This window comes from Phoca vitulina, unplaced genomic scaffold (assembly GCF_004348235.1).
Source record: "Phoca vitulina isolate PV1807 unplaced genomic scaffold, GSC_HSeal_1.0 scaffold22, whole genome shotgun sequence".
Lineage (NCBI taxonomy): Eukaryota > Metazoa > Chordata > Mammalia > Carnivora > Phocidae > Phoca > Phoca vitulina.
Genome location: NW_022589725.1, coordinates 18,614,842 through 18,628,611, shown reverse-complemented (window position 1 = coordinate 18,628,611; position 13,770 = coordinate 18,614,842).

Here is a 13,770-nt window from a genome sequence, read left to right as displayed (position 1 = left end):
CATCACTAAAAAAGCTATCAAAAAAAATCTCAAAAAACTGTCCTCATTATTGTTTCCTATCTCTTCTAAAATTAAGCTAACTAGTATTAGATAGGTTTGGATAAGTTTTCAGATAAGCATCTAGATCTGAATCTCTGAACCTAACAATTTCAACCATTTTTATGAGCCTGTCAATATATCCAGATTCTCAAATAGCCTATGGCTTCCTGATGTCTAAACACAAGATATATAGATGCAGAAAATAAGGGGGGGGGGGTCACCAAGAGATGACATAGATCATAGTAGGAACTGATCCATGAGGTATAACTGGAAAGTTGAAGATAGTTTATATTTTTTTATTAAAAATTCTTTTTTTATTTATTTGAGAGAGAGAGAGCACGAAGGGGGTAGGGTCAGAGGGAGAAGCAGACTCCCCATTGAGCAGGGAGCCCCACGTGGGACTCGATCCTGGGACTCCAGGATCATGACCTGAGCCGAAGGCAGTTGCTTAACCAACTGAGCCACCCAGTCGCCCCTGAAGATAGTTTATATTTTTAAAGACTGGATGATTAGAATTAGAGGGTAAGTTTTATTTATGCATTTATTTATGACTAGCATTTCCTGAATAATGTAAATTTTACATTCCAAGTTAGAAAGGCAGCTATATAAGGAGACTTTTAAATCTCAAGAAGAGATCTGAAAATCTCTTTGAGCCCCAGTCATAGAATCGGGGCACTGTACTAGATTATTCCCTCAGGCTAAAGCCAGCGAACCTGGCCTGCGCCATTATAAAGTCCAGACTAAAATCAGCCTATTCAGATGCACATGTGATACAGTGATGGTTATCCTGAAGAGATCCAAGATGGCCAGGGGAATATCACTGAGGCCTCCCTCAGAGCCAGCGTTGTGGACATGACATGGGCAGTCACAGAGTCCCACATGCAGAAGGGCCTTGCACTTGGACTAATGCTCTGTCATCACCACCAAGAAATCCATCTTTGTCTCTGAACTTGTAAGTGAAATCTGATAAGACGATGCAGCGTGCACGTGAGAAGAGGAAACAGGCCAGGCAGCAGTGCAGGCACACAAGGACCACGCCCATGGGGACAGGAGCCAGAGTGTGCTGTGCTCTTGGCCTGGCCTCCTGGTGCCCACAAGCACATGCCCAGGGCAGACTGTGGTCCTGCAGAGCTGCGAGGAGGCAGCTGGCCTGGCACCTGGACCCAGACTGGTGCCAGCAGCAGCAGCAGAAGCAGTGGTGGCAGAGGTCACGAGCACAGAGAGAGGAGGAGCAACACTGGGACCCTTGGTGGGAGCCCGGCTCACGGTTCACCCTCAGAGCCCAGGCCTCAGGTACTGGTGCAAATACTACCTCTCTAGCCTGAGGGCTAGGAGAGGATGGCCACTTCTCCAGCAGCAAGTTTGGTCAATAAACAATTACAAAAAAGTACACACAGACGTTACCCCATAAAGTACATCAGGGAGTTGTATCCTCAAAGACACAGTTAATTTTGAAAACTGCTGCAACATTGCCAAACAAATACCCACAGCCTTAGAAATAGAAATTAAATGTAAAGATTGCAGCCTTTAATGAAAAGAACACTATTTTCACATGAAGCCTCAGGCAACAAATTTTTCACAAGGAAGACAATTTTCTAATTTTTTTCATAAAATTGTAGATGCCTCCTCCCTGGCTACTTGAAGCTCAGCTGCCATCATGAACAACACAGTAACTATCTGGACCAGGAAATCCATGACCAACCAACTACTTCAGCAGAAACCAGTGGTTATTGACGTTCTTCAACCCAGAAAGGCAATAGTACCTAAGACAGAAATTTGGAAAAAACTAGCCAAAATGTACAAGACCACACTAGATGTCATCTATGTATTTGGATTCAGTACCCATTTAGGTGGTGGCAAGACAACTGGCTTTGGCATGATTTATGATTCCTTGGATTATGCAAAAAAAATAAATAAACCCAAATATAAACTTGCAGGGCATGGCCTGTATGAAAAGAAAAAGACCTCAAGAAAGCAGCAAAAAGAATGCAAGAACAGAAAAAAGAAAGTCAGGGAGACTGCAAAAGCGAATGTTGCTATTGGCAAAAATTGAGCTGGAGATTAGACAACAGAAGAAAAATTCTGCAGTGACTTTATCTGTGGTGATGGTGCAGATTTTTCATGAGAGGATTAACAAACTAAGAACTTTACAAAAAAGAAAAGAAATTGTAGATGCAGTTATAGGATGCATAAAAAGGCATTTTGAATTATAAACAAATCACTAAGCTGCTTTCTGGTGCAGGCTCAAGTTCAGGAAATAGCAGAGGAACCATTAAAATGCCATTGTATAAATTTTCATTTAAACTGATTTGTACAAAGAGTTAGATCTATTAAGAAAAATTGTTTTTTAAGACTCATCAGTTAAAGGTGCACAGAAATTTATACTTCAAAATGTTTTATCAGAAGTTATCCCGATGTTGTCACAGCATTAAATACTCTTAACAGGTCCAACAAAATATCCTTCTCAAAATGAAAAATTATCAAAAATTATTTGCAATCTTGCATTTGCTAACAGTAACCAATGTTCCTTTCAATTATATCAATTGAAAATTAAAATTTAGAAGTATACATTTTGATGATTCAAATGAATTTGCAGAAAAGTTAGAAAAATGTTATCTTCAGTAAGAATGTCACATTAATAAAGTGTTATTATTTATTGTAGTACATAAAAGTATGACACCTATATTAGTTTTCTAGGGCTGCCATGAAAAGTTACCTGGGGCATGGTCTGTTGGCATTTTATATTTAACCTTCCTTACTCAATTCAAGAAGCCTCACCACTCCTCCTGATTCACACTGTGAGTTTGTGCCTGCCTCCACTTCTATCTTGAGGCATTTTTAGTCCCTAAGCCAATGTCAGCAAGTGGAAATAAGCTACCAAAATTCACTTAATCCATATGAGATATCGTTAGGGATAATAACAGCTAACAGAGATGCTCCCAGAGTACAGGACGAGACAGCCTGGAGGACAAGGGACGAGCAGAATCTTTTCAGAAAGAATCATGGCCCACCTTATTGGCTGACCAAGACTCCAATGCCAGAGCAGCAATTCACTGGATTCCTGAAAAGCAGGTAAGAATATATGCAATGTACCAGTGGCCACTTCATTGTTTCTCATCCTTCCATTTTCTGGAAGTTTTTACCATAATTATAATGTTCTCTCTACATTACTCTCTCTACACTAGTTGCATTGGGATGGATATCTCATCATTAACTATAGGTCTCCAGACCATAAGAAGATGCACATGGGCCTGATGTAGAACACTGCATGTCAACTAGAGATCCTGAATTCAGAGTATGATACAGTTGTTGGAATAGATTTTGTATTGTTTTCCTGCAGGAATGGGTTGAGTTCATTTTGTGCAGTTGGGTATAAATAGATGTTGGGTAACCAGAGGGGTAAACTACAGTGAGAACCTCTTGGTTGCCTACCCAAATCATTAACTCTCTCTTTTCTTTGGAGTTTCATGTGATGTGGGGTAAGTTCATTCTGCATGTAGAGCCAGGTGTGGAGGGTCTGTCCTAACCTAAACCATTCAGAATTTTCCATTTCCCCAGTCACAGGACTTAGTTGACGAAGTGAAGTGAATTTCAGGATGTTCTCAGGGAATTCTAGGACACAGACACCCCTCCCTTCCTCTAAATGGTGTGATTTCAAGATATGAGGCTTAAAACCACTGAAACTATTTTGCTAGCACAAGAGAATTCAGCCTGAAAATATGGCCAACACACAGGAGACAGCTTTGCTGAGAAATTTTCAAAGAAAAGCAGCTGAATTTCTTATCCACTTGGTATAATTTAAAAGGTAGAACAAGACAGTGCAACTCCCACACATTAACTAAAACCAGCTAAGTGTCTACCAGACCCTTGCAAAACAAGATCATCTTCATCCTGAAGTCTCCATTCCTAGGCTTTCTTTAACTGAAAATGTTGACCCCTGATGACATAGAAATACTTCTCAGAGAGACAGACCTTTAAACTTCCAATTTTAACAAAGGACCCTAGCAAAGGATGGAAGGAGGGAATGTTTGAGAGTGGTGTGTGGAGAAGGAAACCCTCATGAAGGAAAAACAAGGAAAGTAGAAAATAAAGATAGACTGCTAGGATCACAATTTGTCCAGAATCTGCCATGTTCTGTTGACATATTTCTTTTAAAACAGTGTAATACAATGTTGATTATGCCAACAGCACTGTGGTTCTGCAAAGAACTAAGCATGCCCATGACACATGCTGGGATGCAATGATTCAGTGTTCATTATTCATCATCTAATCAACCTTGGGAAGAAATTAGTTCTCGACTAATACTTTCCTCAAGATCTGCTGTCTGACTCTCACGAGAAACTGTAAACTCTTGGGCAAAGTCTTATCTTTGACAGAACATGAATTACATCGTATTTCTCCCTCTCTTGGTGTAGGATAGTAGTTTTAACATCCCCAAAGGCTACCAAAAGGCTTTTGCTACATAAAAAATAAAACAACACAAAACAATAATGAAGCTGATTTTCAACTTTTGTAGTGGATTCCATCAAAGCCAGGAGACTTACCTCCGTAGGTCCCTGAAATTGTGGTTATTTAACATATTTCTCAAAATACAACTCTGGGATGAACACACAGACTACATGTGTCCACAGATAGGTGGTGCTTGTATTCAAAGATATCATGGACGCATAACAGGTGCTATTACTGTTGGCAAGAAAACAAGAAATGACATAATGTATTTGTCCCATTAGTTGCTAATCAAAGACACAAATAAATGCCAAAGCAAGAATTTTAGATCTTAAATCACAAAGGCAAAATCCAACAGATCCTTGAAAAGGAGCCAAGGGGCAGCAATAAAATGATTAGATCTTTTTAAGTCTGCACAGTCATAAACCATTTTGAAACTCTAAGTTTCGGTCTTCTAACAGATAATAATATGTCTTTAAGGACCAACTAAGTTGCTTTCTGATAAAAAATAAAATAAAATGAAGAGGCCATTTTTAATCTTTAAAATGGCTATACTATTTTTTGAAATTTCACTAAGCTAACAGAAAAAATCATGGATAAGAAAAGCATAAGAAAACTGATCTCTGCATATAAACTGATGTTAAACTTTTTTGGTGCTTTGAATAGTGATCCACAAATAGATGCTCTCTGTGCTTAAATAGAATTTTGCATCCTTTAATGAATTTTGGGAATCTGCTTTTTAAAAAAATAACACTTTAACCACTAATTGATTAAAAATTGCTATGCAATTTTAAGCATAACTAGAAATGTCACTATTGACCCTCCTGTGGTGGCCTCGTTTCCATATCCAGCAAAGTCTAGAAATAGGAAAAAGATGAAGTGCACATAATTCCTCTTAAACTTCAAAAGAGAAAGCTCAGATCTTTTTTAAACTGGAATTGCTTCTCATTTCCTTGAAACAGATTCATTTACCTTTAATACAAAAATTTATAGAATGTACATATGATAGATCTTTAGCTAAGTGAAACCAAGACCCAATGCTGGCAAAGAAAACCCTGAGAAGAATGAGTATTGGCCCCATGATTGACTTATCATAGTATTTCTCCCAAACTTTCAAAATTATAAGTTCCACACCGTTGAGAAGAAGAAAAACAACTAAGAAATTACCATGATAGGGCCGCATCTTTTTAAACAGTACTCATGTTTAATGCTTGGGTTTGTTTGATAATTCTCTTAAAGCCAACTCAAATGAAAAGAGGCTCAAAGTGGGCATTTCATTCAGAAAGCTTGAAAAATAATTTGCTAGTCCCAAATCTTAAATTTTGACCTAAGAATAATTCCACAGTAACATATTTCAATGTAAAATGTTTTCTGATATAAAAAGTAACTCTTAAGTAAATGTTTTTGTAAATGCCTGTCTGCAAAGAAGTTCATCCTCCAAATACTCTGTAGAATCTCTTTAATCACAACTGAAAGAAGTCATATAATAAAAAATTAGTGCCAACAAAGGAAATGACACCCAAGTGACACAAAACTTACATCCACAAAACAAGCTGTACAAGAATGTTCAGAGCAGTTTATTCATAACAGCCCCATACTGGAAACAACTCAAATAGCCATTGAGGAATGAATAAACAACCTGTGGCAGATACACATAATGGAATACTACTCAATAATAAAAAAAGAACAGACTACTGATATACCCAGCAAATCTTAAACAAACAAACTTATGCTAAGCAAAAGAAACAGGACACAAAAGTGATCCTATTTATATGAAGTTTTAAAATAGCCCAAATTAATCCATTGCCATAGAAATCAGAGAAGTGGTTGCCTTGGGCTGGGGGAATGGAGGTGGGGGTGACACCAGGACAGAAATTAACTAAGAAAGCACCAAGGAACTTTCTGGGGTTATAGAAATGTTCTAAATCTTGATTGCAGTGATGACTATATTTGTCAAAATTTACTGAACTATACATTAAGATTTGTGCATTTTATTACCTGTAAATTAGGCCCCAATAAAATATTGTTAACACAAATATTCAGGGCATAAAAGAGGCTAGATGAAACAAGGAGCATGGAAATTTGATAGTTCGTTGGAGCTGGATTTGAATATATGGGGTATATTATTTACTATTTGTAATGAATTTTAAAATTCACTCTTTTAGTGGTATTTTAATAATGTTAAAAAAAGTATAATAAAATAATTAGAAGCTAAACAAAAGTGATGACAATGAAACAATCTTTTCATTACCTAAAATCCTTAACTCTGATATTTATATAATGTACAACTTAGTGAATTCCAACAATTTCACAACTTGAGATTATATAGCTAATAAAGGAAGCATTTATTTAAATTTGCACAATATCATTGAGGATACACAAAGTATATATGGTTGCTGTTGAGAAGCAAAATAATAGAATCGATCTGAAATAAAAAGAACTAGTCACTGGTTTCCTTCCTGTAAGTATTAAACCATCATAGAAATATCAAATGAGTAAGGAAAATGAATTTCAAGAAATCATTTCATTAGGCCTCTTACTTTCAGGCAAGCAAACAATGCAACCATCCAGGATGGGATATTCACATTGTCCCCACAGTGCAATTGCAGAATGCAAGTTCTTCCTTATGTCTACCCCAAATTCAGCTTTAATTTAAGCCCCTGTGCCAGTTCTACCTTCTCTTGGGAAGGATCTCAAAGGCCTGAGATTTTGCTCAGATAAATAAATTATGGTAAATTCAAACAATTAATACTGTTCAATAATATGTTCAATTTACTGTCACAGAAGAATATTTAATAACATGGAAATGAAATCATAATATGCCAGTGGAAAGAATGTTAAAAATCAGCAGCCTCAAAAAATTGTTTTTCTAATTATAAAATACATACCTAAGGGTGCCTGGGTGGCTCAGTCAGTTAAGTGTCTGCCTTCAGGTTGTGTCATAATCCCGGGGTCCTGGGATCGAGCCCTGCATCGGGCTCCCTGTTCCATGGAGAACCTGCTTCTCCCTCTGCTCGTGCACTCTCTCTCTGTCAAAGAAATAAATAAAATCTTAAAAAATAAAATAAAATACATACCTATATGTGATACAAGATGTCTGATACATAATTTTCTAAGAGAAAAGAACATGGAAAATAAGATAAATGCTAATAGTGGTTATCCCTGAGTGAAAAGATTATAAGTGGCTTGTATTTTCTCCTTAGAGCTTGTTATGCATTTTCTAAAATTTTTGCAATAAACATGTTACTCTTGAAATTTAAGAAATATATTTACAGAATATATAGGCAGAATAAGTCTAAAGTACTAGAAATCTACAATTTCTGCAATAAATTGTTACCTTTGAATTTTATTTATTTATTTTTTTAAGATTTTATTTATCTATTTGACAGAGAGAGACAGCGAGAGAGGAAACACAAGCAGGGAGGAGTGGGAGAGGGAGAAGCAGGCTTCCCATGGAGCAGGGACCTGATCTGGGGCTCAATCCCAGGACCCTGGGACCATGACCTGAGCTGAAGGCAGATGCTTAACAACTGAGCCACCCAGGCGCTGCTTGAATTTTAAAAATATATTTAAAGCATAGAATAAGTCACCAAGTTCTAGAAGGAGGTGCCTCTATTAGTTTTTCAAATCAGAGAAGTTCCAAAGGAAACCTGAGTAATTCTTATATTATAGGATGACACAAATGCCAGCAAATTTAATACTAATTGATATTACGTGTAAACCTGGTCTTGGACAGTTTGGAAATGCCAACTCTATTAGTACTTACTTTTTAAAAATTTCTTATATTGGTATTATCCATAGCCTGTCATCTTACAAGTGTAAGGAGGTGCTATCAATAACGATGTTGGGATAATAGGCATAAACCAGGGCTGTCTCAGGCAAACCAACGCATATGGTCACCCTAATTATCAACTATATCTTTTGGGACACAGAACTGTACCTTTACTGGTTAATGTTCAATATTTCCTTTTAGAGAAATTAGGAAACATTTTTTTTAAATGTATGCCACACATACGTTTCTTGAATCTCATTAGGAGACTGGCTTTTGAGAAAACTAAGAGAAAAGACAACATTCTAATTATAAAAATTTGCTTCCATAGAAGAGATGAGGTTTTTCTCCCCCTAAAAGCAAAGAAGAGAAAATCCATGCAGTGAGGTTACCAATATCCAAACAAGATGAAACAGGGAGCACATCTGAAACTGAGAAGCCCATAACCAAGGGCAGAAGAGGGAGGTCCCCTTAACAAGAGAAAGGGATAAGAATCAAACAAAAATATCATGGAAGCAAACACTGCCAAACTGGAAAGGAAATCCCAGAGGGGGTTATTTATTCAAAAAGATGTTAAGTTACAATACAGAATTCCTGAACTTTGGTAAGACAACAATTTTTCCAGTGGCTTCCACTTTTGTCTCAGTTAACAGTCAGGTAAGCCTCGTGTGTAGGAATTAGCATGTTATTCAATTTATCTTCCAAGTTGTTAGTCTCCTAGAGGGTTCTCCCACCTCTAGCCTGTCTTACTGAGAACCATTTCTCAATCAATTTCACCTGTCCTCAATCTAATTACCCCAGATTTAACTCATATGATACATTAGTTCATTCTCATGTGCTTAATTAATACTTAATTTTGCTCATTGCCATACCCATGTTAATTTTTAAAGGGAGAAATATACATTTTAATGCAAATGGATTCATGAACTAAAGTTAGAACATGAAGGCTGGGGGGTGGGGGTGTCCTTGGCAATTCCCAAATTACTGATTTCCTTTTCCCCTACCAGAGTAACCAGGCTATGAAAATCAGGCTCAGTACAAACCCCTGACAGAGCAGAAACTCCCACATGTTGGGAAGCCTGAAAAACCACTGGGCCACACATCTCGGAATCTGGATTCTAGTCCTGGCTTTGTCATGGACAAGCTGTAAAACCTATTCCCAATCTAGTAATGGCCTCATTTGTTTTAAAAAGACAGGTGAGTGGAAACAAATAATACATTATATGTTAAAAAAAAAAAAAGAAGAAGAAGAAGAAGAAGATAGCAGGAAGGGAAGAATGAAGAGGGGGAAATCCGGGGGGTTGATGAACCATGAGAGACTATGGACTCTGAGAAACAAACTGAGGGTTCTAGAGGGGAGGAGGGTGGGGGGATGGGTTAGCCTGGTGATGGGTATTAAAGAGGGCACGTTCTGCATGGAGCACTGGGTGTTATGCACAAACAATGAATCATGGAACACTACATCAAAAACTAATGATGTAATGTATGGTGATTAACATAACATAATAATAAAAAAATATATAAAAAAAAGACAGGTGAGTGGGACTAGAGAACTGCCATTAAATTACATCAAAAAAAGTATGTTTAGAGGCAATCATATGAGCTATTTAGCAGTTATTTGCCAATGGTAGCAGTACAGTGAATCCTTACTATTCATGGGTTCCATATTTGTAAATTCACCTACTCACTAGAAGTTGTTTGTAGCCTCAAATCAGTACTCACAACGGTTTCACTGTCCTTCGGGGACATGCGCAGAGCAGCCCCATATTTGAATCATTCCATCCCCACATTACCAGCTGAGGTAGAAAAAGGCAACACTCTAACTTCTTATTTCAGCTCGTACATTGTAAGCAGGTGTCCTTTTCACAGTCAGTGGAGTGCTGCAGTTTTCACATTTTTGTGCTTTCTGTTGGAGATTCCCTGTTTCAGATGGCCCCCCAGCACAGTGCTGCACTGTTGCTTCGTATTCCTAATTGCAAGAAGGTTGTGATGTGCCTTCTGGAGAAAATGTGTGTGCTCACTGAGCTTTATTCCAGCATGAGTGATAGCGCTGTCAACCATGAACTCAATGTTAATGGATCAACAGTGTCTATTAAAGAAGTACCTTTAAATGGAAACACACATAAAAACAAGGTTATGCATTGATGGGTTGATGAAAATATGACCGGAGGCTCCCAGGGACCTAACCCTGTATTTCTCTTCGGAGTAGTTGTTCGTATTTGTTAATTTGGTGTTCATGGAGACTTTTATGGAACACAACTACCAAGAATGAAAATTGATTGTGCTTTACGGGGAGAAAACTAGAGAAAGGATGTAGAGATCACAGTGGAAAAGAAAGTAGGAAAGAGCTTTTAATTTTCTTGTCCAAACACAGCTGTCTTCTAAATACTTATCACTGGTATAGTTATTACTAATTCAGTTATTTTTCAAGGGTGTGGTCTCCCTTGAAACTGAAAGAACCAGATTTGAGGTGGTTTTCATATCATCATTTAAGCAAAGAGAATGTAGGAGATAACATGTCTTCACCTGTCCCTGAGGGGCAGAAGTCTAGGAAAACATGCTCAGGTAATAGAGAATAAAGAAAACAGAGAAGGAAGGAAGGAAGGAAGGAAGGCAGGAAGGCAGAGAAAGAGGGAAGGAGGGAGGGAGGGACGGAAGGTGGAAGGAAGGAAAGAAAGAGAGGACAGAAAGGAAGTATAACAGGGCTGGTAGAGAGCTGTGCCTTTGAATAAGCAGGGATAGCCCAGAAAGCAGTTGGAAAACAAGTCACCCACCTGGCAATGTTGCAGTTAGAAACACTTGGTCAGCAATATAGCGTTTAGTGACTCCCCTCAAATCTTGACCAGCTCTTTGTGGACTTAACTTGGTGGCAACCAGCCCCTCCCCACACATCATCTTTCAATACCTCAGACACTTAAAAGATACAATCTCTATTTAATACCAAACTGTTTGACATGTTGCCTCTTCTATAACTCACTTCTCTTAAACTCTGGCTATATTAATCAGGTAATGCTTAAGATAACACAAAATCAGGCATGAAAACTATACCAGATGCATAAGCCATAGGCCTCCTCTCCAACCAAGCAAAGAAGGATTTAAATAAGGAGGGCACGTGATGTGATGAGCACTGGGTGTTATGTGCAGCTGATGAATTACTGAACACTACATCTGAAACTAATGATGTATTTACTGTATGTTGGTTAACTGAATTTAAATAAAAAAATATTTTTAAACAAGCAATGTGACCCATGCCTTCCTACTCTACTACCTATATTATTCATATTATTTGATGGATACATATTTATTTTCTAGATCTTAACATTTGCACTACATTATAGATACCAAAGTTTTTAAATGTTTGTTGTTTTTTTTTTTTCCAAGACTTACCCTTAAAGAAATAACCTCAAAGACTGAATCTCATAGTTAAAAGTTTACTTTGGTTGCTACTCTTTAGTCTGGTTGATATGTGTCCAAGAAAGTGTTGTTTCTTTTTTTTTTTTACAAAGGTTATGCTTTCTTAAAGCTGTTACATTACCGTTGTTTCCTAGGAAGGAAATCTCAATCTGAATTTCTAAAATCTATGGTTCCATCTACTGGCAACCTCCAGTACTGCTTTATAACGCATTGCATTTCAATCAAACTGCATGGTTTTTACATGTGGTAACCTTTAAAAGAAGAGTTTCATTGCCTATCTATAAGCCCAGACTAAAGCAAAAGCTTTGAGTACAAGCATTCATGTATACTTGGTATGACAGACTTAGAATACTTTTATATCTTAATCAAAATCACTCACACCATTAAAAATAAAAACCTTACTAGTTCAAAGGTTTCCCCAATTGCCATGGTTCTCCATTTATCTACTCCTTTTACCAGTTCTTCATCAACTCTGCTACTTATTGAATAATCCAAATGTGTTATGCACAAATTTAACTTCTACTATATATTCCATCCACCCTTTTTGCTAGTCACATAGTATGAACTAATTTCTCAGGGATTAAATTTATCTGGTTTACCATGGAGTAAAACTGTTTTCTGCTCTGAACATAGTTCATACCCACTTTCTCCTGTGTGCCAGACTTGTATATTGAACTGCTTACTGGACCTCTGAAATATATCAGGCCACACACTAAACCCTAGATCCTTTACCCTTCCAAAGTTCAGCAAATGACACTACCAATCACCCAGTTGCTCAGGGCAAAAGCCAGAGTCATCCTTGATTACTCTCTTTCCTTTACACTCCACATATCCAGCCACCTATTCCTTAAAAATGCATCCTTAATCTGACCACTTCTCAGTCCCTCACTGACACCATCCTGATCCCAATCACCATCATCATTTGCCTGGAGAACAGATATAATCTCCTAGTGGGTCTCTGTATCTCCAATTCATCCCCACAGTCTCTTCACCAAATAGCAGCAAGAATGCCCTTTATAAACATAAATAGAATTATGTGTCCCCCTTCCTAAAAATCCTCCAGTAGCTTCCCATCACACAAGAATAAAAATCCAAATTCCCAACTCATCATGGCTTACAAGTTTATATACATGATCTCCCATTTTTATGACTTCATCTCCTACTACTCTCCACCTTACTCATGCTGCTCCACCTTGCTCACTGGAATATCTTCCTGTTCCTCAAGCACACCAAGCTTATCTCGCTTGGCCTCAGGGCTTTGCGGTTGCTGTCTCTCAGCTTGGAATGCTCTTCCCCAAGATCTCTGCATGGCCTCTGTTCAAATATTACCTTTTCAGAGAGGTTTTTCCATGATATTCCTCTAAAATAAACTCCAATTCCCTAGACCCTCTACCTGTTTTATCTTTACAGTTCTTATTACTACCTAAAATGATACTGATATATTGTATTTTTGGTCAAGAACATTCTTTGTAAATAAACCATCAACAGAATTTCTGTCCAATTAGCCCAAAGACTTGAATTAAAACACCTGGCTGAGTCTACAAATAGGAGAGAAAAAAATTCAGGTGCCATAAATATAGAGGAAATTCATATCCAAAGCCACAGGGCTGAGCAAGAGTTGAAACCATGCAGCTTTTGAAGAGGTACGGGTTAAGGTTTCTAGGAGCCAAAAAAGACACCCCGTCTTTGAATAGATTCTCAGAAAACTCAACCACTGCCTAGGGTTATGGTGCAGAGGTATGATGTGAGGTAGGACACAAAGTTTTCTACATATCTCTACATCTATTAAATTGAGCTTTTGACTATGATCTTCAAATATTTTTATGCCCTTCAAAAATGAACTATTGGGACTTCATCAAGATAAAAAGCTTTTGCAAAGCAAAGGAAACAGTCAACAAAACCAAAAGACAACTGACAGAATGGGAGAAGATATTTGCAAATGACATATCAGATAAAGGGCTAGTATCCAAAATCTATAAAGAACTCATCAAACTCAACACCAAAAGAACAAAGAATCCAATCAAGAAATGGGCAGAAGACATGAACAGACATTTTTCCAAAGAAGACATCCAAATGGCCAACAGACACATGAAAAAGTGTTC